Source organism: Euprymna scolopes, chromosome 11 (genome assembly GCF_053919585.1).
Source record: "Euprymna scolopes isolate OS-2025 chromosome 11, ASM5391958v1, whole genome shotgun sequence".
NCBI lineage: Eukaryota > Metazoa > Mollusca > Cephalopoda > Sepiida > Sepiolidae > Euprymna > Euprymna scolopes.
This window is the reverse complement of record NC_136492.1, coordinates 105,329,439-105,352,711: the sequence shown is the minus strand read 5'-3', so window position 1 is coordinate 105,352,711 and position 23,273 is coordinate 105,329,439. Positions and strand designations below refer to the sequence as shown.

The 23,273-nt window shown below is 34.7% G+C and overlaps 1 protein-coding gene across 4 annotated transcripts in view; it reads left to right on the top strand.

Annotated features, from left to right (window-relative positions):
* LOC145288034 (uncharacterized) overlaps positions 1-23,273 on the top strand; it is a 164,468-nt gene that overhangs the window by 82,385 nt on the left and 58,810 nt on the right. For 2 of the 4 annotated variants that reach the window (XM_080136047.1, XM_080136048.1), the window contains exon 2: positions 10,332-10,404. The exons of 1 other annotated variant lie outside the window; for it this stretch is intronic. The gene's annotated coding sequence lies outside the window, so the exon portion shown is untranslated. Of the gene's footprint in view, positions 1-10,331; positions 10,405-19,879; positions 20,414-23,273 lie in introns of those variants that run through there. One more of the 4 variants, XM_080136046.1, reaches the window with a different exon arrangement.

Below are 23,273 nucleotides of genomic sequence, written 5' to 3'. Positions count from 1 at the left end.
TTGAAATTTTGGAAAAAAATTTTAATCAGTTTTCGGCCAGAAATTTCGCTGTCATAGGGTCAAAGATCAACGATTTGACCTTTGAAAACTCTACCAAACTCTTCCGCCAATTTTAGATTTAAACACTTGAAATTTTATATGTAGGTTACTTGGACATGGATCAAACATTTTAATTTGATTTGAGCCCAAAACAATATATGCTAAGGAGTCAAAACTGTGATCAAAGTTAAAAAAAATTGACCTCTTCGGTCTCTACCAAATTACTCAGTGAATTTTTGGTCTAAACATTTGAAATTTTGCATAAAGTGTATTCAGACATAGGGCAAGCTCTTTAATCGGATTTTGGCCGAAAATTTGACTGCCAAGAGGTCAAAGTTCCAAATATTTTACCTTTGCGGTCTCTAGCAAACTATTCAGCCAATTTTGGGTCTAAACATTTGAAATTTTACATAAAGGGTATTCAAACATGCAGCAAGCTTTTTACTCAGTTTTTGGTCTAAAATATGGTTGGCAAGAGGTCAAAGTTGAAAGAGTTGACCTTTGCATACTCTCCCAAACTCCTTCGCCAATTTTGGGTCTAAAGACTTCAAATTTTAGATGTAGGTTACCTGAACAAACTTTTTAATATATATATATATATGCACATAAAGTTATGAACAGTACATATAGCCTTAGCCAAGCCGGGCTGAACTGCTACTATGTAATATAATACTTATAATCGATTATAATAACCTTTAGATTTATTCATTCTTGTTTGTGTATGTCTTCCTCTTAAATCGAGCTTTCATCGAACGTTCAACATTTAAAAAATTATGTCCGTAGCCATTTTCGTCTGCCATATAAACAAAACAACTAATAGTAAAAGTACTGTTTCAGCATGTTTGTTGATGCCTACAATTACATTCCGCCATATTTTAATCTTATACATGTAATGTATGACTCATCAGTAAAAAAAAAAAATAAAATAAATAAAAAGAAAACACATTAAACACAACGCTTAATTTAAACTGCAGAGTAAAAAAATAATCGTCCACTATTAATAACAATTACGGCTAGGACAACAGAATATTCTTTTCATTGTTTTGATTTTCGAGTATATACCCGTTGATATTTTACATATTTTTATATAAAGTGATGTCGTTCTCGGTTGATTCACTGTGTCTTAGTGTGTCGGATATATACTAGAGAGTCAAAAGAGTAGTGAGAATATTCTGTTGTCCTAGCCGTAATAATAATAATTTTATGAAAAATTATGCAATTTATAGATATATTATTAAATAATAATAATAATAATAATAATAATAATAATAATAATAATTGTTAAGTGTTGAGACATTATGTTGAACAAAGATGACGGTGAAGAATCAGTGCAGTTCCAATCTTGAGTGTTAAGTAATTCCTAGTAACAAAAATGGCGGCGAAGAATCAAATGCAGGGTCGTGACAGACGACGGCGAACTGATTGAATCCAAAATTCGACAATTTTTATAGAAAGTTTGGAAGCTTCTGATTGGTTGTTTATTATAACTTGTGGTTATAAAAACGATCGTCGAAATCATTGCTGGCATACCCCATTAGGAGTCAAAAACATTTTAACATAATGATTGACTCTTTGACTATGCTCACTAGCTTTGGTGTAAAAGCCCACTCTTGAGTGAAAAAAGAACCTATGTAAAAGGAACAGTGTAAAACATCAAAACACTGTGAAGTTAACGACGACGACGACGACGACGATGATGATGATGATGATGAGGACCGGGATCTTGGAAAGGCGTATAACTACCCAAATTCTGGTAATGACCAATGGTCATTGCCCGCGAGAAGTCAATGGCAAGCAGCAATGATGCAAATTCATTTGCAAAGATTATCAGAAGAAATGGAGAGTGCTGAAAATCTGGGGAAACTTGTTGCCACCCAGACTCCAGGAAATATCACTGGTTCTTGTCAGTGAATAATTTCTGATGATGGCTTATGTGAGAACTCCTAGTGAGTAATAATAATAATAATAAAATTGTATTTTATATTGCTTTTTCACCCCAAACAAGGCACAGTGCCACTTGGATGTAAGGGGTTACTATTTGAGACAAAATTTGCAAGGATACTATGAAGGGAGATGAGCAGCAAGGTGTCTGTTCACATTACACTTGAACTTCTGCATGTCAGTACAGTCGGGGAAGCAGGGACCCGAGAGAATTCCAAAGTCTGGCAGTTCAAGAAACTATTTAAGAAGAAGGTTTTCTGGCATCCAGGGATCTCGACTGTGCAGGGGTGAGATTTTGCTGCTTGTCGAGTTAGTTGGAGGTATTTACGTTGAGAAGCTACAAGGTCTTGGAGCTTATCAGAGCATCTACCATTAAAATACTTGTAAAATAAGTACAGGGATGCAACATTTCATCGATGAGATAGAAGTTGGAGTTTGGTTTACAGTCCAGGACATAATAGGTTGGACACGTTTTTAAATCCCTTCTAGAAGTGAGAGACTAATAGCAGATGTACCAGCCCAAATGTGGCAACAATACTCCATGCATGGGCGAATGGTGGCCTTGTAGATGTACAGAATATTCTTAGGTGTAAGTAAGTTTCTAGCACAGTAGAGAGAGTCAATCTTCTTGGCAATGTCATTGATATATTTGTTCCAATTCATGTTCCCTGTAAGTGTTAAGCCGAGAAGTTTGAATGGACCTTTAATCTTCTTTCTTGGAGACAATTTTATCAGGAAGATCATTTATGAATAAGAGGAATAATGAAAGTCCAAGGATTGACCACTAAGGCACAGCTGCATTTATATAATGTTGTTTTAAAGTAAAACCATCAAGAACAACTTGGATTTTTCTCTTACATAGAACCCCGGAATATGGCATTAAAAATTAGTAACAAAATACAGTACAGTATATAATACATATCTATATAATCAAATAACATTATAAATAACACCGTCAGGCGGAGCAAATACCGTAACCAGGGTCTGAAAAAACATTGTATTCCACATAGTAACCTAAAAAACCGTATCGTAGGGCCACCGTATCCCGGGGTTATACTGAATTTGATTAGGAAGATTTGAAAGATTTGATTATGTTAAGTATTTGTCCAGTAATACCATATGATTTAATCTTCATGAGAAGACTATGAATATATCAATCCTCAGCTAAAACATTCAGAAACATAGTTTCTAATTTGTTATTCTATTTCAAACTTTAATATTATAAAATGAAATAAATGAAGTAGTGACAGATCAAATAAATTCTGAACTAACACTAAAACAAGATTGACTAAAATTACTTATAAAGGGACCAGGGATAAGAGCAGAATTTTCTTGCATTCATCAATGTCGGATAGTTATACGAACATTGAATGTTCAATATTATTTATTAAATTGATAATTAAATAACACATGCAATATTCACAAAATATAGGGTTACATTGAAAAATTCAGTACGCAAAGTTAAGACGCCAAAAGTGGACTCGATTTACATAAATATGGAATGAAAATCACTAAGCATGAAACGAAACACGAAAATCTTGTTTTTATCATGAAACAATAAAAAAAAATGATAAACTTTTATTTTTTTTACATTTCTATAATGTTTTTAATATTTAAAATATATTCATATGGAAATACTTTATTTCAAAAAAGTAGTACGTTATTTATGACAAAATTTTATTTATTCAATTTAAGAAACTTTTTTATACAAATGTTTTAAATAATTTATATTTTCATAACACAAGAAGTGTTAATAAAAAAAACTTTCATACATTATCTACGACAAAATTCTGTGATAAAACTTGTGAAAGACATAAATATATTATTTCAAAAAGACGCCGTTAATAGAAATGTAAATAATAAAAATTCTCATTAGTTTTTCATAACACAAGTGTTAAAACTAAAATATATTTTTTAAATAAATTATTTCCATATTGTTTCGTATTTCGTTTCATGTTTACTGACTTCCATTTAATATTAAGATAAACCGAGTTCACTTCCGGCGTCTTAACTTTGTGTACTGAATATTTAGACATAACGAAAGAAGTTAACTTATAATTAATATTTTCAGCGTCCCATATTCGCTTTCAACTATAACGGGTTATTCTATTTGAAACTTCAATATTATAACACAGAATAAATGGAATAGAGATAGATAAAATAAACTCTTAATTAACCCTAAAGCAACACTGATGCAAATATATAAAACAGTGTCCCAAAATTAACTATCCATTTTTAAATAAAAATCAGCATAAAGAATATGGTTTTAATTTTGGGACACCCTGGATGAGATTGGGAGTGTCTTGCCTTTTTCAACTTTTCATTGGTGCTACTAGTGTGTGTGTGTGTGTGTGTGTGTGTGTGTGTGTGTGTGTGTATACTCCATCAGACTTGTAGCCTATAATTAAATTCTCAGGGGATTAATTCGTCTTCAGGCTAACCCAAACACTTAATAAATTCAAAATCCACTTGACTTGATAGTTTGGTAAACAATGAGAAACCATTGTCTAAACTTGATTAATGAAAAAAGTAGGGAAAACAAGTGTCATTGAATTGAAGGTGTCTTATTTGTGGTTTGATTGGGTTTACCTTTTATTCTTTTTAATTCAAATTTTATGCAATTCTATAGCTTGCCTTTTATTGTTTAAAATTTGACCTATTAACTAGTAGGAAGACATGGCGTTGTCCGGACTGAATGAAGAACCCCATGTCTTTTAAACTCAATAATGATCAAGATTTTTCTGTCTTTCTCCTCTGACCTTGAAAACGTGATGTAATGGGGTAAAAAAAAAATGGGGTAAAAGAATGGGGTAAAATATGGCTGGTTAATTTTAATGTATTGAAAACCAAGCTTTTATCTTTTCACTATCAACACTCTGATCTTCAATTGAAATGAATGGTTCTCATCTTGAAGAAGCACACTTCTTTGACTAGCTCCCGGAAGTGACCTTCACTCCTTACCTGAAATAGAAGACCTACATCAAATCTGTTGCCAAGGTCGCTGGAAAAATGCTTGCATCATTCTACTGCTCTAAAAGGTATCTTATTTCCGACACAATACTCCATCTGTATAAAAGGCAAATACTTCTTAAGATGGAGTGCTGTTGCCACATCTCGGCAGGAGGTGCACGAAATATCCTTTTCTTCCTTAACAGGGTTTAAAATCGGCTTTGAAATCTAGTAGGTGATGTCCCTTTCTCCTCCTTACAACCTTGTACTTACAGAAGAAACTTTGCGAGTCTATCTCTGTTCTATCGTAATTTTTATGGCAGGTGCTCGACTGAGCTTTCAATGTATGTTCCCTTTTCCTGTAAAACATTCACAGTACTCGTTTACAACTACTACCACCAATTTCCCCTAGTTCATCTGTGCCGAAAACTAAACGCAAATTCCATGAATAAAGTTTCTTTCCTAGAACTGTCTGCCTGTGGGACCGCAGGGCTGCTTCCCAGCTAAGTATAACATAGTTGCTTTTAAGTCCAATGTAAACAAATTCTTGTTCAACTATCTTCTCAAATAATCAAACTTTACCCAATTTCCACCAATACTAATCATTACAGTTATCTCATTAACCACCTGACATTTATTAATCCTTATCCTTGAGGGACCATCCTCCTTGATAAGCAGAGACTCCCTTGTAGAAAACATACCTTCTTCATTCTTATATGTTACTAGCGTTGCCCGGTCGTAAAATACACATAAATATTATTTTTTAAATAAATGCAGAATTCTTCTTTATTATAAATAGAAATACCATAGATATAAAACGTAACGTTAAATTCCTTTAAAAAAACGAAGTAAAAAAAATAGAAAGAACTTGAGACATGTGCATGCGCGTATTGTTTCTTTCTAAACAGTTCATTTCTTGTAAGTAAAAAAAAATACTCGAGCTGAGATCGAAACCAAAATCTAAAGACATTGAGTCAAGCACGATAATCATTAGACCAGCTTAAAAAACACTTTAAAATGTGTTTTCAAACCAACTTATACTTAACATAAGGAAGTTGTCATGTTTTAAGTCTGTAGATCAAAAAATCGTTGAGTATATAGGTTGAGAAATATCCTCACACATACACACATTCTTACTTTTATAGATATACTAGCATGAGTGCCCGGCGTTGCCCGGGTGTTTGAAGGTGTATGCTGAGCCAAAAAAAAAAAAAAAAGAAAAAAACGGTCAATTTTTTTTAACTTGGACCCCTATTATGACCCCTTAAAATTTATTGTTTTGGGCTCAAATCGAGTTATTAAATTAGATCCATGCACAAGGAATCTATATCAAAAATGTTAAGTGTTTAGACACAAAATTGTCGGAGGAGTTTGGTAGAGTTCTCAAAGATCAAATCGTTGAACTTTGACCCCTTAACAGCCAAATTTCTAGCCGAAACCCGATCACATCGATTTTCCCAATTCTCAGTACCCTGTATATCAAATTTCGAGTCTGTAGACTAAACATTGACAGAGTTATTGCGTAGGGAAATGTACACAGACAGACAGACAGGCATATATAGGTAATAGAATCTCCAAAAGTATAGGTGGTGTACATGAACAAACCAGTAGCAAACAGAAACTACAACTTTATATATAGAGAGACAGTAATAGATGGATCATAATTTGATTCAAGTCCCATTTTCCTCTGGTGAACTCGAGGAAGGTAAATGTTATAATTTTATCGTGTTCATGAAATCGTTTCATATTAGTTTAGAAACCATCTATATTATTTATACAGGGTGACTCCCCCCCCCCCAAAAAAAAATCAAAAGCTAAATGGAGGTCATCTAGAACATATGCTGTAGAACGGAGAAAAAAAGACCAAAGACCCTTATGTTTTGATGTGATGTTTTGAATATAATAAACTAGTTATGACCAAAGTTTCATTTCATTCGAATAAAACACTAAGAAACGGGGCCTAATTAGAGTTGGGGCTCGTTTTTTGGGGGTCACCCTGTATTTTGATATATCTTGATAAATTGTTTAGATGATTAATTCATCTCTCCTTAAAGAAATCTCAATGTTTATTAAAGTGAGCAATCAAACTGTTTGTCCCCTTTTGTAACGTAATGTCACAGGCACAAACAAACAAACAAACAAACAAAAAACACAGAAACAAACACACAAACAAACAAACATAGGAAATAAATAAATAAAAATCTTTTTTTCTATTATGTGTTACTCTCCTGTCTCGACGCCATTTAAAAAATCTCTCGCTGCCACATGTCCATCTAGCCTGATATTTTTCTTTCCCCACGCCACAGCCGGCCGATTCTCGTTCTCGACTTGACATGGCTATTGTCTTTGATGTTAACTTTCCTCTCGAGCATGTGGTGTCCTTTTTCTATTTTCCTTGCCATGTCAACTTGCGCACACTTCCTGATTTGTATATGCGCGTTTTTCGGCTACTGCTACTGCTAATCTCTTCGCAAGCCAGCCATCCTTCGCTGCTGCTGATATTTTCCCACCCACACATTCATATGCACATTGTTACACTTTAAAACATTTTTTTATTTTTTCATTTGTCTTTAATCTCATTCTCCTTATTATCAGATGACCATATTTATTTTCTTTAAAGATTCTGAATGATTGATGATGAAGCAGATTCTTGCATTCAATTATACAAATTGAGAATAATTTAGAATTTCTTCTTCTTCTTCTTTTCTTCTTCTTTTTCTTCTATTCATTTAATCACTTTTCCCTTACCCCCTTCTACAGGGATCAGTTGTACCATGTTTTCAATATCAGAGGAGAGAGAGACTCAGAGAGAACTTGGTCATTTACGGCCTTTCATGTGCTGCCATAGATGGTAGTGTCATCAGCATAAATGTCCACAAATGATGTAAGGATGTGATTTGGAAGATTATTAATGCAGATCAGAAAGAGAGTTGGACCCAGGATGGACCCCTGAGGGACCAGCATTAATACTATGAGCTTCTGATTTCTGCCCATCAACCACTACTCTTATGAACCTATCAGAGAGAAATGATTTAATAATTGAAAAGACATTTCCAGCAATAAATAAATAGCTGGAGATCTTGTGAAGTAGACATTTATGCCATACCCTATCAAAGGCCTTTGATATATCAAGAGCAATTGCCCTAGAAAGGAAGTCTCCGTCGAGAGATTCGCTAATCCTATGAGATATAACCGTAAGCACATCTGCTGTAGATCTAATAACAGATTTTCTCGTTCATGCGTTTGCACTCATTATATCTAGCAAGTTGATTTTAAATATAGCATAAATAGATTCGATTTATTTATATTTATTGCAGTTTTTTAATTTATATAGCCTTCAAGTCCAATGTAAACAAGTTCTTGATGAGCCGTTCCCCTTAAGTAATTCAATTTACCAAATTTACACTTCTAACGATTGCTATGATACTGTCCTTTTGATGACTGTTTGCTCTTTAATCCTTATCCTCGAGTGGCTTCTTATCAAGATAAGTGGTGATTCCTTTGTAAAAAGGATATATATGATTTAAATTCCACTCTGTCTAATCATTTGGTTCTAAGTTTTCCATCGCCGACCAACCCTCCTGAGATTCATGCTTCCATAACAGTTTATTTAGAAGGATGAACGTTTCACATGATCATACCAGAGTAATCGATTCATGCTCAGGATAACCTTCACGCTGGACAAGTGTAGTGATTTCAGAAAATCCTTTGAACTGGTGAGTTGGGTTGGATCAATCCTGGCAACTTATTTCGATAATTAATTGACCTCGCATTAAAGAAATCTCGATGTTTATCAGAGTGAGTCATCAAACAGTTTGTTCCTCTTTGCTGCTTGTCTATAATCTGATTTTTAACCGATCACCATGTTTCTTCCCTTTAAGGATTCTGGACCATTTCTCAATTTAAAGCAGAATGCAAGAGAATAATTAAGAATTTCTTCTTCTTTTTCTTTTTCTTCTTCTTCTTCTTCTTCTTCTTCTTCTTCTTCTTCTTCTTCTTCTTCTTCTTCTTCTTCTTCTTCTTCTATTCATTTAGTATCACTATTTCCTTGTTCAAGGTTCAGATATTTTCTCATATTATGCAAATTCACTCTCAAATTTTCACGGTTTCACAGATCAGCAGTCTTCAAATTCACACTCTTTGGATCTTGTCCAATCACTTGCTTCCAACTTTCCTGCGTTTTAAAATATCCGTGATCCTGCTACGGTTAATTCAAAAGGATGAACATATTCGATTCATAACCTCCATGCTGGACAATTATAATGGTTTCAGCAAATCCTCTGACCTTTTCCGTTTGTTTTGGTCAGATTTCACTTTGTAGATCCATCGTTCGATGCCTCCGTTTAGTCTCAAAAGACAAAGGATACCCCCTGCGCATGTAATTGTGAGGCAAGGGTTGCGCAATTTCTAACCACACCTATCCTGTTTGGGTCCAGTGGCAAGGAGAAATCCAGGACGACTAGAAACAATGCCGAGATAAGCGGAGAGCATATACAGCACCTACACATTGTTTAACCGGTGATCCAGCGGGAACCAGTGTGTCAACGTGATTATGGTGTATTGTAGATCCATACACTCACGGATTTGTCATTGTGCTGCAGTCAGGACTGAATGAGGGCCCAACATCCACTGCTGTATAACAGTACACTCCTCAGACAGATGCTATCGAACTTACCCTGGATAGGATGCTATCAGAAATAATTTGTTTTATTGAATTTGCTTTTTCTTTTATTTTTAACTAGCGGGGTTGCCTGGCGTTGCCCAGGTGTTTAGAGGTGTAAAAGAGAAAAAAGTGGTATTAGGCAAGCAGGCTTGAACCCGTAAGGCAAAGGCAGAAAAGAAAGTGAAAGAAAAGCTGACATCTTACCTCTACGCTAAGATGTGAGAGAAAGTGAAGAGCATTCAAATTTCACACAGGCGCAGAAATGAATGTTGGCTGCAGGCCAGTTTCTGCCGTATTTTGCTTCCCCAAGATGTTGGGGAAAACCAGCTCCTCCCAAAAAGGGGGAGCTCTCCAAATGAAAAGCAATTGTTTGATATGGAGGGTTTCTCCAACATTGATCAAAGCTAATTGCCTTTCTGGAGGTCCCAGCCAAAAAGCCAGGTGGTCTACTTTGCTCTGATTAGTTTCGCTTTTATATGAAAAAGACGAACAAACACGCAAAAGGATGGAATAATGAAAATTTTATAAAAGTCAATCAAAATAAATGTAGAGACGATGTCCGTTCGCAAATCATAGATATTATAATCTCGGGAGTATAAGGAAAGTTTAAAAAAATAGTAACGTGGTCAAGAACCCCCCCCCCAAAAAAAAAGCCTTTTGCAGACATACAAAAACGTGTGTGCCACTTTTGCCTTTAATATATATGGATCATTTTTTTTATTATTTGTTTTTTTTTCAGCCAGCAAAATTAAAACGGAACTATAAAACAACCCTGCAAAAAATTGAAAATTTCCCCAGGATTTCTGCACAGGGTAAGTCAACCACTGTATAAGACTAAAACAGAAATACTTCCATTATTCAAACGTGTCTATTTATTCTGTTTAGCAATCACATTTTATATACAAATTGAACGCATGTATGAACTGCTCATCCGGAAAAACCTGAGATGGGCCGGGCATGTAAACAGAATGGAGAACTCCTGACTACCAAAACAGATACTGTTTTCACAACTGGAGGATGGGGTATGAGGCATAGGCAGACCTAAGCTCAGGTTTTGTGACACCGTCAAACGAAATCTAAAGGACAAGTTGATCCCTACTGGAAGCTGGCAGACCCTCAAACAAACAAATGGAAATGACAAGTGTATATATACTAGCATATATATATGCTCCCTCTGGTCACACATTTTTGCTAACCTCAGCAGATGGCAACATAGAAACAGAACATATACTGCACTACAACTCTTCCAAAAAAAAAAAAAGGAGGAGGAAATGCATAGAAGGGGGTATCATGATGACAGAACAAATACTATATTACTTCTTTCCCCACAAATGGGAAGGTAATTCCCAGAAGATATTGTACCTACAAGACAGATACTACACTACTTTCTCTTAAAAAAAGGGAAGGTAATACTTGGGAGGATAGTATGGCAAGATAGCAAATATTACATTACCCCCCCTTTGAATTGAGTACATTAGTCTGAAATAATACGGGTTGAATGATAAAATTGTGGCCATAGAAAAGACGACATGAAAACTGGTTTTCATTTTTTGTTGCAGACCATCTACTAGTTGGCCAGTTGTGTATAAATCCCAAGAGCAATCGGAGCCTTCTATCATGTCTGAAAGTGACAGAATGTTCAACGAGCGAGAACGGAGATGCGCTGCAGTACAACTCATGTTCTTTACCGAATCAAGTTATGACAACAGGACCATTGCCAGCACCCTCAAAATGCATCACTGTATTGCCACAAATAACAGGGTGATGAAAACAAAGTTTCCAGCCACAGTTATGGTCTTTGGTGTGGTTTCAAGTGAGGGTCACTTTATGCCACCTCACACCTTCGAAGTCGGCTTGAAAGTCAACCAAGGTGTACCTGGATGTTCTAAAGAGTGTGGTGATCCCCTGGTGCAATCAGGTGGCCACTGGTAGACCCTGGGTGTGGCAACAGGACTTGGCGCCAGCTAATAAGTCCAAAGAGACCCAAGATGGCTTCAGTACACTTCTCTCACTGGCCATCACCTCCTTCCTCTGACCTGAACCCACTGGACTACTTCGTTTGGTTATATGTCGACAACATCACCAACATGATCTCCCACAACACCAAAGCCAGCCTGATCACAACCATATTCGCCCCCCACTGGCGCTTGTGGAAAAGGCATGCTCCCAGGTCCAAACCCATATCAAGGTGGTGATTGAGGCTGAAGGTGGCTACATTGAATAAATGTCAGCTCTACCACATAATAAAATTACCTGGATTGATTTTTCCAATAAAAGTTTTAAAATAAAGCTGCAGTGTTATTTTCTTTAGAGTGACAACTTCATTGTGTATAATAAACCGAACTGAGCTTTAAAAATAGTACAATAGTGTAATTTAATAGCAGTACTAGTATAGTTCGGCTTCAAACTGACAGATACTAAATAGATAGAAGGGTATGAGAATATAATTAGACTAAACAAGTATTCAGGAAGGATGGAGAAAAATTACAAGTGATTTTGGTTATCAGTAACTATTATAAAACTATTATAAATTTTTATTTAAAAAGAAAATGCTTGTTGGGTAAGTGTGAACTGCGACAATAACGAAAAAAAAAAAATGAAAAAGAAGTTTGTGTTTCATTCAGCAGTTTCACCACTTCTAAAACTTGTTACTCTTAATCCTCTGTAATCTGCAGACAAAAGCCAGTAGAGGCATTTAATCAGAACTATTTTCACAGGCAAACTGTCCACAGGGTAAAGGCATCTATTGTACAATAATACTTGGTGCAGGAGTAGGTGTGGGAGGAGCATGTGGGAATTGTGGGATTGATGGAGCAGATGCTTTAAAATGCTGACAACATCTTTATTTGACCTCCAATAAACTCAGCTGCACGATTTTTTTGTTAGCTTCCATCTGCCTAGAAATCCAATGGACATACTTTTTCATTTCGAAACTTATTGGGTTTACGTTTTGTTTTACTGCATTCCAGAGTATTGAATCCAGTCATTTTCTGATAAAACATTTTATGCATAAACTCCTTAATATCTTCAAATATTGATTCATGATGCTTGATTTAACTAATTATTCATAATGAGTGATGTCGACCGATTTCTCGTATCCGAGAATTTCAATTTCCTCTCCTTTTAGTGTTTGACTCGCAGATATCTTCTCAGACCAATCTGAGCATAACATCTGCGTGGGTAGAGAAGGCAGGCAAAGGTTGGCAGAGGGGGAGACTGTTCTGCTCGTTTATTCTTGTCTACTTCTTAATCGTCACTAGTCTTTTCCTTTCTGTTTGGTACCGGATATAATGAGTGTACACCCTAAAAGTTATGAGAAAAATTATTCTCCATCAATGTTCACCTAAATATTTATACTCATTTAAAATAACTCTTCAAGCGGTGAAGTTGAAATAAGAAATAAAAAAGGAAACGTATAATTATGGAAATAAATTTAAGGTGGGGTGTTGTCTTACTTGTTATTTTCTCTCTTAATTCCCCTTAATACTTGAAATGGGTTTATCTGGCTGTTTTTTACTTGCTAACTTTTGTTTGACGGAACATGTGATATATATATATATATATATATATATATATATATATATATATATATATATATATATATATATATATATATATGCACATAAAGTTATGAACAGTACACAGGGCCTGAGTAAAGCCGGGCTGAACTACTAGAATATATATATATATATATATATATATATATATATATATATATATATATATATATATATATATATATATATATATATATATCAGGGTTTACTAGTGAGGTCCGTACCGCCTACCAGAGTGACGTTATGAGACTTCAGATGGGCGATTGCCAAATTTATCATATAAGGGGTTGTAGAAATGAAGTGGCGAAGACAAGAATTTCTCTTATGTTTTATTCTTACATTTAATAAATGGCTTTATTGGTCATCTTTGTTAGTACGTTTAAGGAAAATGTTTCTGTGTGGAGACGTAGATTAAAGATTAGACAGGCCTGTTGAAAGAGAAGGAGTGTTCATGTGTGTGTGTGTTGAAAGTAGTAGTGGAAACGTGTCACAAATGATTAGAGACAGTCCTGTAGGATAAGAAAGTGTACCGCATGGAAGTTCGTGTGCAGAGATAACCATGTTGGCTTGTTTGTATTCACGTCTTAGTTGAACCGCGAGCCCAAAGGTCAGGTTAATTCTGTTGAGTCCAGAGAGAGAAGTTGTGGCCGGCGGGTCCATTCCACATGGAGTTGTCAGTTCCAGATCTAGGAAGAAAGAGAGAGTGTGTTGCCGGTTTAACCTTTTATAAACTCAGTCAAATGACTGAGAGCTGGCTTCTGATTGGACAAGCCAAGAAGGAAGTGTATTCAAAATTTCCAGCCGCGAGATTTCGCTCTTGCTTGTGTTTGTTGCAATTTTCGTCTGCTACAGGGTCTTTGAGATTCTTTAGGTGGCAGTGAAAGACTGAAAGATTTTAGTAACATCATTAGAATTTTCTCAACCCATTTTCTTTGGGATTCACAATTCGTATGGAAATTGATTGCATCACACTTATTTTTAATTGGAAAAATTAATTCAAGAAACACACCCTGTAATTTTGACAAAGCTTCTTATGAGTCCTTGGAATAGAAACTGAATGAATGTAGTGAAACGGGGTGATCTAAGAAATTTTCTATCAAATATGGAACCAAATATTCCAAAACTTGTTGCTGATCATCAACAACAATCTGCACATTGATTGGTGATTCCTGTGATTATTATTTTGATATTTATTGATTATTGATTATTGTTTGAGCAATGCTAGGATTTATTAATGGACCCACTTGATTTACTTTTCCCATTCGATCGAGAGAGTAGAATTTTATTGAATCAACTTTATGAATATTCATTTATTTTCACTTTAATTATGTACTAACATTATTATGTAAGGATGCACGTTGGGAGGAGGCAGTAGTAGGTATCTGAGTGCTATAGGGGGGGAGTTTGCGAAAAAAGGTCGGGAAATCATAATATATATAAATGGAAATTATGAGTTAAATTATGTAGAATTACAACACAATTTAGTGTTTAACAAGGAGTACAAATAATTTTTAAAGTTTTTTTCCTTAATCCATAGATTTTCAGTGAATGGATCATCTCTCGGAGGAAATGTTATTAGCAAAATAGATAATGAATTACCTCATATGCATGACTTTGATCTTCAAATATTTAGCATTCCAAACTCTTCAAATATTTACCATTCCAGACTCTAATATGTATTAAAAAAACGCAATTCATTCTTGAATATACCAATATTTATTGCTGTGGATTTTACAACTATTTCACTATCCTCATTCTTTCAACCATGTAGTATCTTTTCTACACTATAATTTCAAATTTTATTTTCAATTTATTTGCTAATAAGCAAAATTTATTACCCAGGTCTATACTACTAATAGAATTTCCTTTGATGAGATGAGCCATTAATTAAAAATTCATGGATTAAGAAAAACTTTAATAATTATTTGTACTCCTTTGTCAAACAATAAATTTTGCTGTAATTTTACATAAGTTTAATTCAGAATTTCCATTTATATTATTGCTCTATCTCGTATATTGAGCTTTCTTTATTTGGTTGGGATTGTATTATAAATATTGATAATGATATTTATTTGGACTTTAGATTACACAATCTGTAATCCTACTTGACATCTATAAAAGGCAATACAACATTTTGATTTTTTTAAATTTTTTATAACTTACAAGTTATATATATAGTATATAATAATATAAGTATAAAAATTATAAACATAAATATAATAATATAAGTATAGAAATTATAAAATTAAAATAGAAATGTCAGTAAGGGGTCCCAGGCTTGAACAAGAGTACACATGCGTTCTCATTTATTTCCAGGAAACGCTGAGTGTGCCTTAAAGATGATAAATTTACTGAAATTGATTTCAATTGATACCGCTTTACTTAAATCCATTCAGTCAATTCTGAATACGTCGATGGTTCGGCTCTAAAAAATTGAGCGTAATAAAATAAAAATAAATAAATAAAAAAATGGATTTAAGGCAGGCACCCCAAAACAAAGCACATATGAAAAGGCAATATTTCGGTTGACACTGGTTGCTTTGCAACTAAAATTCAGCGAAGTGTGTGCGATTTTATTTGTTTGCATACAATTATGTATGTTTAAATGTTATTTCGTTTGTTTATATATTTCGTTCACAGAAGAAAAAAAAATTTTGTGATCTATTTTTTTTTTCTTAAAATAAATATGAAAAAAGAAGCAACACAAACTAGTTTAAATAAATAATAATAAAAAAAAAGTTTGGACTATCATCCGCTTGCTTGCAAGTTCAATGTGAGTGCACGAGTAACCGGAGTGAAAACAACTGATGTAAACATAAATCTATCCTTTCCGTATGGGCGTTGTGTTAGAGTGCCTAAAATCCATTTGATCCAAAAATAAGAATAAAAAAAATAATATAATGCTGTAGACTGGATGTACGGCTCAATTATGTTGAAGCACTAGTTCTCGTTAGATCATTGAAGTTAACATTGACCTATATCAGTACCAGGTGGATGACCATTTGGGAATACCAGGCACCATACGTAGAAAGACGTCGACACAAAAACATAGCGTCATTATTTACCCTGACCGGAATATATACACGAATTGGATATTCTCTAGATATTTTCTCTTTGGGGGAAGCTGGTTCAATCCACCTAGGATGAATGCCTGTTTAGTACATATTGTGGGTACAAAATAAGATAGGGTTCCTCATTCTTCTGGGTCTTCTTGCTAATTTATTTATTATTAAAAGCATGCACTCACAGGAGAATCCTGCTTAGACAGTTGATATAGGCGTCTTTTCACTGCTTCTGAAGGGTGACCTAAAATTGGTGAAATTACAGCGTACATCTCCACTTTCATCTGACAACGATCCCTCAACTCAGCTTCACAAGCGTGGAATCGTACATCATCTTCAGAGCACCATCCCGCTCCTGATTGAGCTCCTCTGTGTGAGCATGTCGCCAGTGTTGGGTTGACCTGCGACCAGTAGCAGACTCACGACCACTATGACAGAGGAAGGGGAACGGCTCCCTCGTCAGCAGACTTAGTCGGCCAGATACAAGAGCAGTAGTGTTCTAGATCCTTCTAGAGTTTAGGAACCACTGCTAATTCCGCCTACTCCATAGGAGGATGTGTTGACACTTATAGCCGGCCGATTTCAACAACCAGTTTCATCCCACTCCTATGATCACGTCTACCAACCGTTGCCCGACTCTCACCACAAGGAGGTGGTGCAATAAGAGAGTCAGGACAAATTAACTTAAGTGTAGCATCAGAATAAATACTACACTCTGCTATTTGTTTCATGATGGACAACCAAAACCTTTTATAGAGATGTGTGCATGCACCCAAACCCTAACCTTTGCACAAAGATTTGTTTCAAATGCTATATCACAAAAAGCAACATGAACAATGAGATCTGTTGAGTGATTGATGCATGGACTACTTTTAAAACCGAGTTTTGCTTTGGATTAAATGTGACAAGTGGTCGTCATAGTTGTAAATATAATAACCTGTTGTCAATTAAAAAATAAATAAAAAAAATTCTATGGAAGAATTTTTTCTATTTTTTGGTTTGTCAAATATTTAAACCATGCGGAGTCAACCATTTAAATATAACTGAAGAATACCAACTCTTGTCTTTTTATGCCTGTCTGTCTCAATTATTTTTACTACTTTGATAAAGTTTCGTGAATAAAAGAAACAGCTGCTGTTCTGCACACATTTCTCCATACTGTCCAGGTGTAATTTTCCTCTGAAGTCATCAGATCTAAGACCACTTTTAAGACTGACCATAAGTACCACAACAACACTGATTTGCACTCGACTCCTTTTCCACAAATCGAGCAGAGTATCTTTCCTCTTTTGGGGAGCTTTATAACTACAACCACTGATCATTACCGTTAGGTTGGCACCATTACAGATTCTGACAATAGACTATTCCTGACGTCACTTCCGGTAACCAGGTTCTGCTTTCAGCAGTCTGAACCCAAGAGAGACAGCTGTAAGTTTACTTTGTCCTTTAGTTGAGCGGAGTTCCCACGCAACTAACATCGTTTCTGTATATTAATATATTATTCATTTCACTGTTTCCGAGTCTTCTCGTTATTCTTTCTAACATTTACACCATAACAATTACTTTGGTATATCCGTACAAAATTAATTTTATCCAATAACATGTCCAAACAATGGAAATTAAAAAATTGGTAAAGTCCAAAGAAACTAAGATTTGTCTGCAAAGAGAAATTGAGTAGATATATTTGTTTCGGCTGGTGCCGTGTGCGTTTATGTGTGTGTGAATGAGATAGTCATGAAAATATGTGTATATTAACGGTTTGTTTTGCCAGTAAGTTCTCATGGTTCAGTGGATCAGCTGTATCCAAATTACACTGTGCGATCTTGTCCAATCACTTGCTTCCCCGTTTTCCTTGACCTTCCTACCTTTCTGCAATTTAGGACATTCATGCTTCTGCAACAGTTTATTCAGGAAGATAAACATTTCACTTGACCATACCAGCATAACCAATTCATCCTCAGGATAACCTCCATTCTGAGCAAGTGTAATGCTTTTAGCAAATCTTCTGTGTTGGGTTTGGTCAGATTTTACATTATAGTGTTATATTGTTGGTGTATATAATTTATTGGTCACACTTTTAAAAAATGCGTGCGCGTAGTATATACTTGCTGATAGCCGTGTTTTTTTTTTTAATCAGACAAACAACTTGTCAAATCAACAAAGTTTTCTTTACATTACAGTGATAGTACGGCAAGAGAATTTGGATCAGTATGTTGGTCGGGAGTGTGGTTGATTGGGACAATGGTAGAAATGTTTAGTCTGTTTGGTCGCTCTCTCTCTCTCTCTCTCTCTCTCTCTCTCTCTCTCTCTCTCTCTCTCTCTCTCTCTCTTACTCGTGCCTTTGTTTATGTTTTATATTGCAATTCCATACATTGGAATTTGACTTCGGTTATTTTCATATTTTCATATTCTTCTTAATCGAAATTTTGATTTGTTTTATTGCTTTGCACTTTTAGCAATTCCAATCCAGTTAAAATATTTTCTCTTATTGTTTCATCACTCTGGCTCTCCTATTGAAATATAAGGTTAACATCATTGCTCAGCAATCGGATTAAAATCTGGTTTTGCCCGGATCTGTAATTGCATGTATGCAATACATCCGATGTTTTCCCAGCATTGTCCGTTATCTATACAACAGTAGATCCATTGTAGTCAGGCAAGAGAGAGAGAGAGAGAGAGAGAGAGAGAGAGAGAGAGAGAGAGAGAGAGAGAGAGAGAGAGAGAGAGAGCCGAGCGGAGGCTCACCATTCACTGCCATATAACATGACGCCCATGACACAACTGCTATACAACTTAGCTCAGATGTACAGAAGGAGAGCTTGCAATTCTATCAGAAACATCAGCTCACAAAATTTAGGCTATACTGTCTTCCATTTTCACTTCCACCACTTGAACTCTGCATTTATATATATATATATATATATATATATATATATATATATATATATATATATATATATATATACTAGCAGGGAGACCCGACGTTGCCTGGGATTGAATGATGATCAATGAATGTTTCACACTCCCATATTTTTATTATCATTGAAATCCCCTATTTTTTAAGCAAATCGATTGCCTGCTATTGTTGGGGACCTGGCCCATTGTAATGCACCGGGAGGAAGGTTTATATGCCTCCCTGCAGTGACTGTCAACAATACATTGTAGTCTACATTGCACTGTAGATAATCTAGTGTTGATTTGATAAAATTATTTTATTTTAATATCGATAATCGATAATTGAAATAATCTGATGAAAGAAGGAACAGGCGATTTTGACAAAAGTTAACACCTTACACAGCCTAACATCACAAGTGCATTTGAGAAGTTTTATTACCACACGAGCCGAAAGGCACGACATATAAACTCAACAATAAGTCTTTTGATATGATAGGGGCGTGTTGGAAATAAATATTTCTGTTTCAAGTACAATTGCACCATGATACTTGATCTTTCCATTTAACTTACATGAAAAAGATCTATTTCATTGAGGAACGTTCCTTGCATATTTTGAACTTCAATTCTTCACTAACTTTATATTTCATTCTCTAACCTTGGTTACATTGCCGAGGTTATGGTGGGAGAGGAGCACTCGTGACTTCTCCCGAATTCAGATCTCAAATTTCTGTTAAAATTTGATAAAGATCTTTTGTCATTTGACGATTACAATCAGTCAGGTAATAGTAGTATCAGAAATAGGTTACCCTCTGAGACACTTTTGACGATGGCCAATAATAGCTATAAAATATTTTGTTAAATTAACTCTAATCCTATTAACCATGATTAGTTTTTTTTTATCGTCGGGTTCATATGTTGGCTTAAATGTGCTTCCGTAGATAAGCTGCTTTCTTCAAGTGTTTTTTGAGTTTTTCATTGTTGACAGGTGCGCACCTGTTGAGTTCGGGTTGTTTCATGTCATTCGAATGACGACCTTCCCTCCATGGCATAGCTGTAGTTTTTCGACAGAAAAAAAAAAATGACGTTGTATATATTTTGATACTTTGAAAATGACTGGGATTTTAGTATCACAGTGGAAATATTACCAGTAAAGCGAAGAAGATGAAGAAATTTTTTTTCTTTTGAACAAATAAAGGATTTACTTTGCTGATTTAAAATTTAAAGAAGGATTTGAGATAAATAATAAAAAAAAACATCAGGATGGCTCCACCTTTAACTTTAATACAAATATCCTCATTTTTTTTAAGGTAGGTTTTTTTTCTTCTTTTTTTCTTTTTCTTTTCTTTTTTTTTTTTTTGTCAATGTCAGAAGTTTTTGTGGCGGACCTGAACGACCCCCTAAAAACGGTTTTCGGAATAAACAACCCCAACCTCCCCATGTTAAGAACGCCTTTCGGAATAAACACCGCCAACCTCCCAATGTTAAGAACGGCTTTCGATTTTTTTTGCATTTTTTTTCAGTAGGTTATTATTGATTCGACACTAATATATGGGGGGGGGGTAATTCTCGACTAGGTCCGCCGTTTTTGCTACATAATAGTTTATACTTATGATAAATGTAGAAAATAAAAAACATATTTGTCTGCACACGAACACACATGCCTCTCTCTCTCTCTCTCTCTCTCTCTCTCTCTCTCACACACACACACACATGGCAATCTATATATAAAACATGTATGTGTCTGTCTGTGTTTGTCTATTTAACCGATAAACTCTTAAACTACTTGTCAAATAAGACAGAAATTGACAAGAAATAGTGATCACACCTAGCGTGGCTTACACGATTAAAATATTTGGATGGATGAATAATAAGAAAAAACAGACATATATTGGCAATTTGAAATTCAAAATGTTCATTTTAACTTGCCGACATATTTTTACTTCTTTCAGCGTATGCCCAAATTCAATTCATTTCTTCAAGTCGTTTAATATTAAAACTTTCTTCTCTCTCTGTCTCTGTCTCTGTCCCTGTCTCTGTCTCTCTCTCTCTCTCTCTCTCTCTCTCTCTCTCTCTGTCTGTCTGTCTGTCTGTCTCTCTCTCTCTCTCTCTCTCTCTCTCTCTCTCTCTCTCTCTCTCTCTCTCTCTCTCTCTCGATAGCTACATCGGCAAGAACACTAAATGTTTTGGTTTCGATTCTACCTGATGGCACGCAAATCATTTTTTTTAAAACTTTTGAAATCACTAAACATATTAGGTACAATATAATAATCAATAGAGAATAATGTAATAATAAATACGAAATCTGCATGAATTAAAATATCATATTGAAGCCTATTTTATGACTTGGCAAGGCCGGGCGTTCGCGTTCTCTCGCTAGTACAAGAACAAAATAAATCTAACAGTAAAAGAGTGGAAGACCTGGAGATGCTTGTCCAGAATTCCTTCAATATATATATATATACATATATATATATATATATATATATATATATATATATATATATATATATATATATATATATATATGTAGGTGCTTGTCTACAATTCCTCTTGTATTAAAAAAAAATAAAGAAAATCTGTATGATGATTGCCACTGAAACAGAAGAGACTACTGTGATAGTGGCCAGATTTATAAGAGAGCAACGTCCGTAGGGATTTGGGCAGAAAGATGTTTATTCACATTACATTTAAATTTCTGCATGTTGATAATGTCGGGTAAACAGTATCAGTTTGAGTCAAAATGAAAAAGAAAAAAACCCCGGAAGACCTGGTAGTCAACGTTTCACCTGTTACGTGCGCTTAAAAAAAAAATAAATAAATAAAATGCTAAAATTTGAAAACAAAACAAAAAAAACAAGCTTTTTATTCTCACTTGAAAAAATCCCTGCACTATTTAGGTGAATCGTTGAGTTGTTTGTTCAGAATTCCACCTATATTAAAAACAAAAATAAAGAAAAATCATACTCGTGACGGAAAAAAAACTATCATGATCCAAAAATTCATAAAAATTGATTAAGTAGTTTTATTTTTAAATAAGAAAATCTTATTTTATGGCTAACCAAGAAATGACTGACGCGGAAAATTCTGTGTAGCTTAACTGCCATATTTAAAAAAACAACTTACTACCTAGCTCTACTTACTTTTCAAGCACTATCGAAGTAAATACTAAAAATAGATACATAAATTATAATAATATATAGCCGCACTGATGAGCTGTGAAACAACGAAACAGTACTGTATGTGGATGACTATATATATATATATATATATATATATATATATATATATATATATATATATATATATATATATATATATATCCATGATCCACAGACTGTTCAGTGCGGCTAGACTAGCAACCAGCTCAAGCCAGGATTGAAACTCAACTGCTTGGGTGACAGCACTTCTAATCGTTATGCTATTTGTCTGCTGCTAAGATGGGTATACGAAATTACAATCACTAAACATTGTTCAGACGCCTAAGCTCTATCTATACACAAAGAGCACCCGGCGTTGCCAGGTCGAAACTATACGCTGTATGACATCTGTGATGGCGTTACATATGACGTCATCTACTATGAAGTCGTATGACGTTTTTGTGAACAAACAATATAAAACATATGATCTTATCATATACGATGCCATTTATATATATATATATATATATATATATATATATATATATATATATATATATATATATATATATATATATATATATATAATGTGTGTGTGTGTATATTGTAACCAGACAAATAAACAGACAGAAATGCTTCTTTATTAGAATAGATATATTACAAGAATACTCGTCCCAATATTCAAACAATATTTTTATGTCCCCCTTCAAAGATTGGAATCACGATATAATGGTATTAACCCTTATGTCTAGAAACCCCCTTGCTCTGAACAGTGCACATCTACTCTTCTGTCTTCTTCGGATTCCTCGGATCATTCAATCAAAATTTGAACAAAGTTAAGCAAATTCCCTGATGTCAATATTCACTGCAGAATTTATTGATATTCAAGGGATGACTGGCACAACTAAAAATCCTTCATATCTGAAATCTCGCTGACATCTGTTTTAAAAAAGAATGTGTCGTACGTCATAGCCGATACATCTAAGTAGTTCATTGTTGATATTAAGATATTTATACTTCTCTAAAGTAT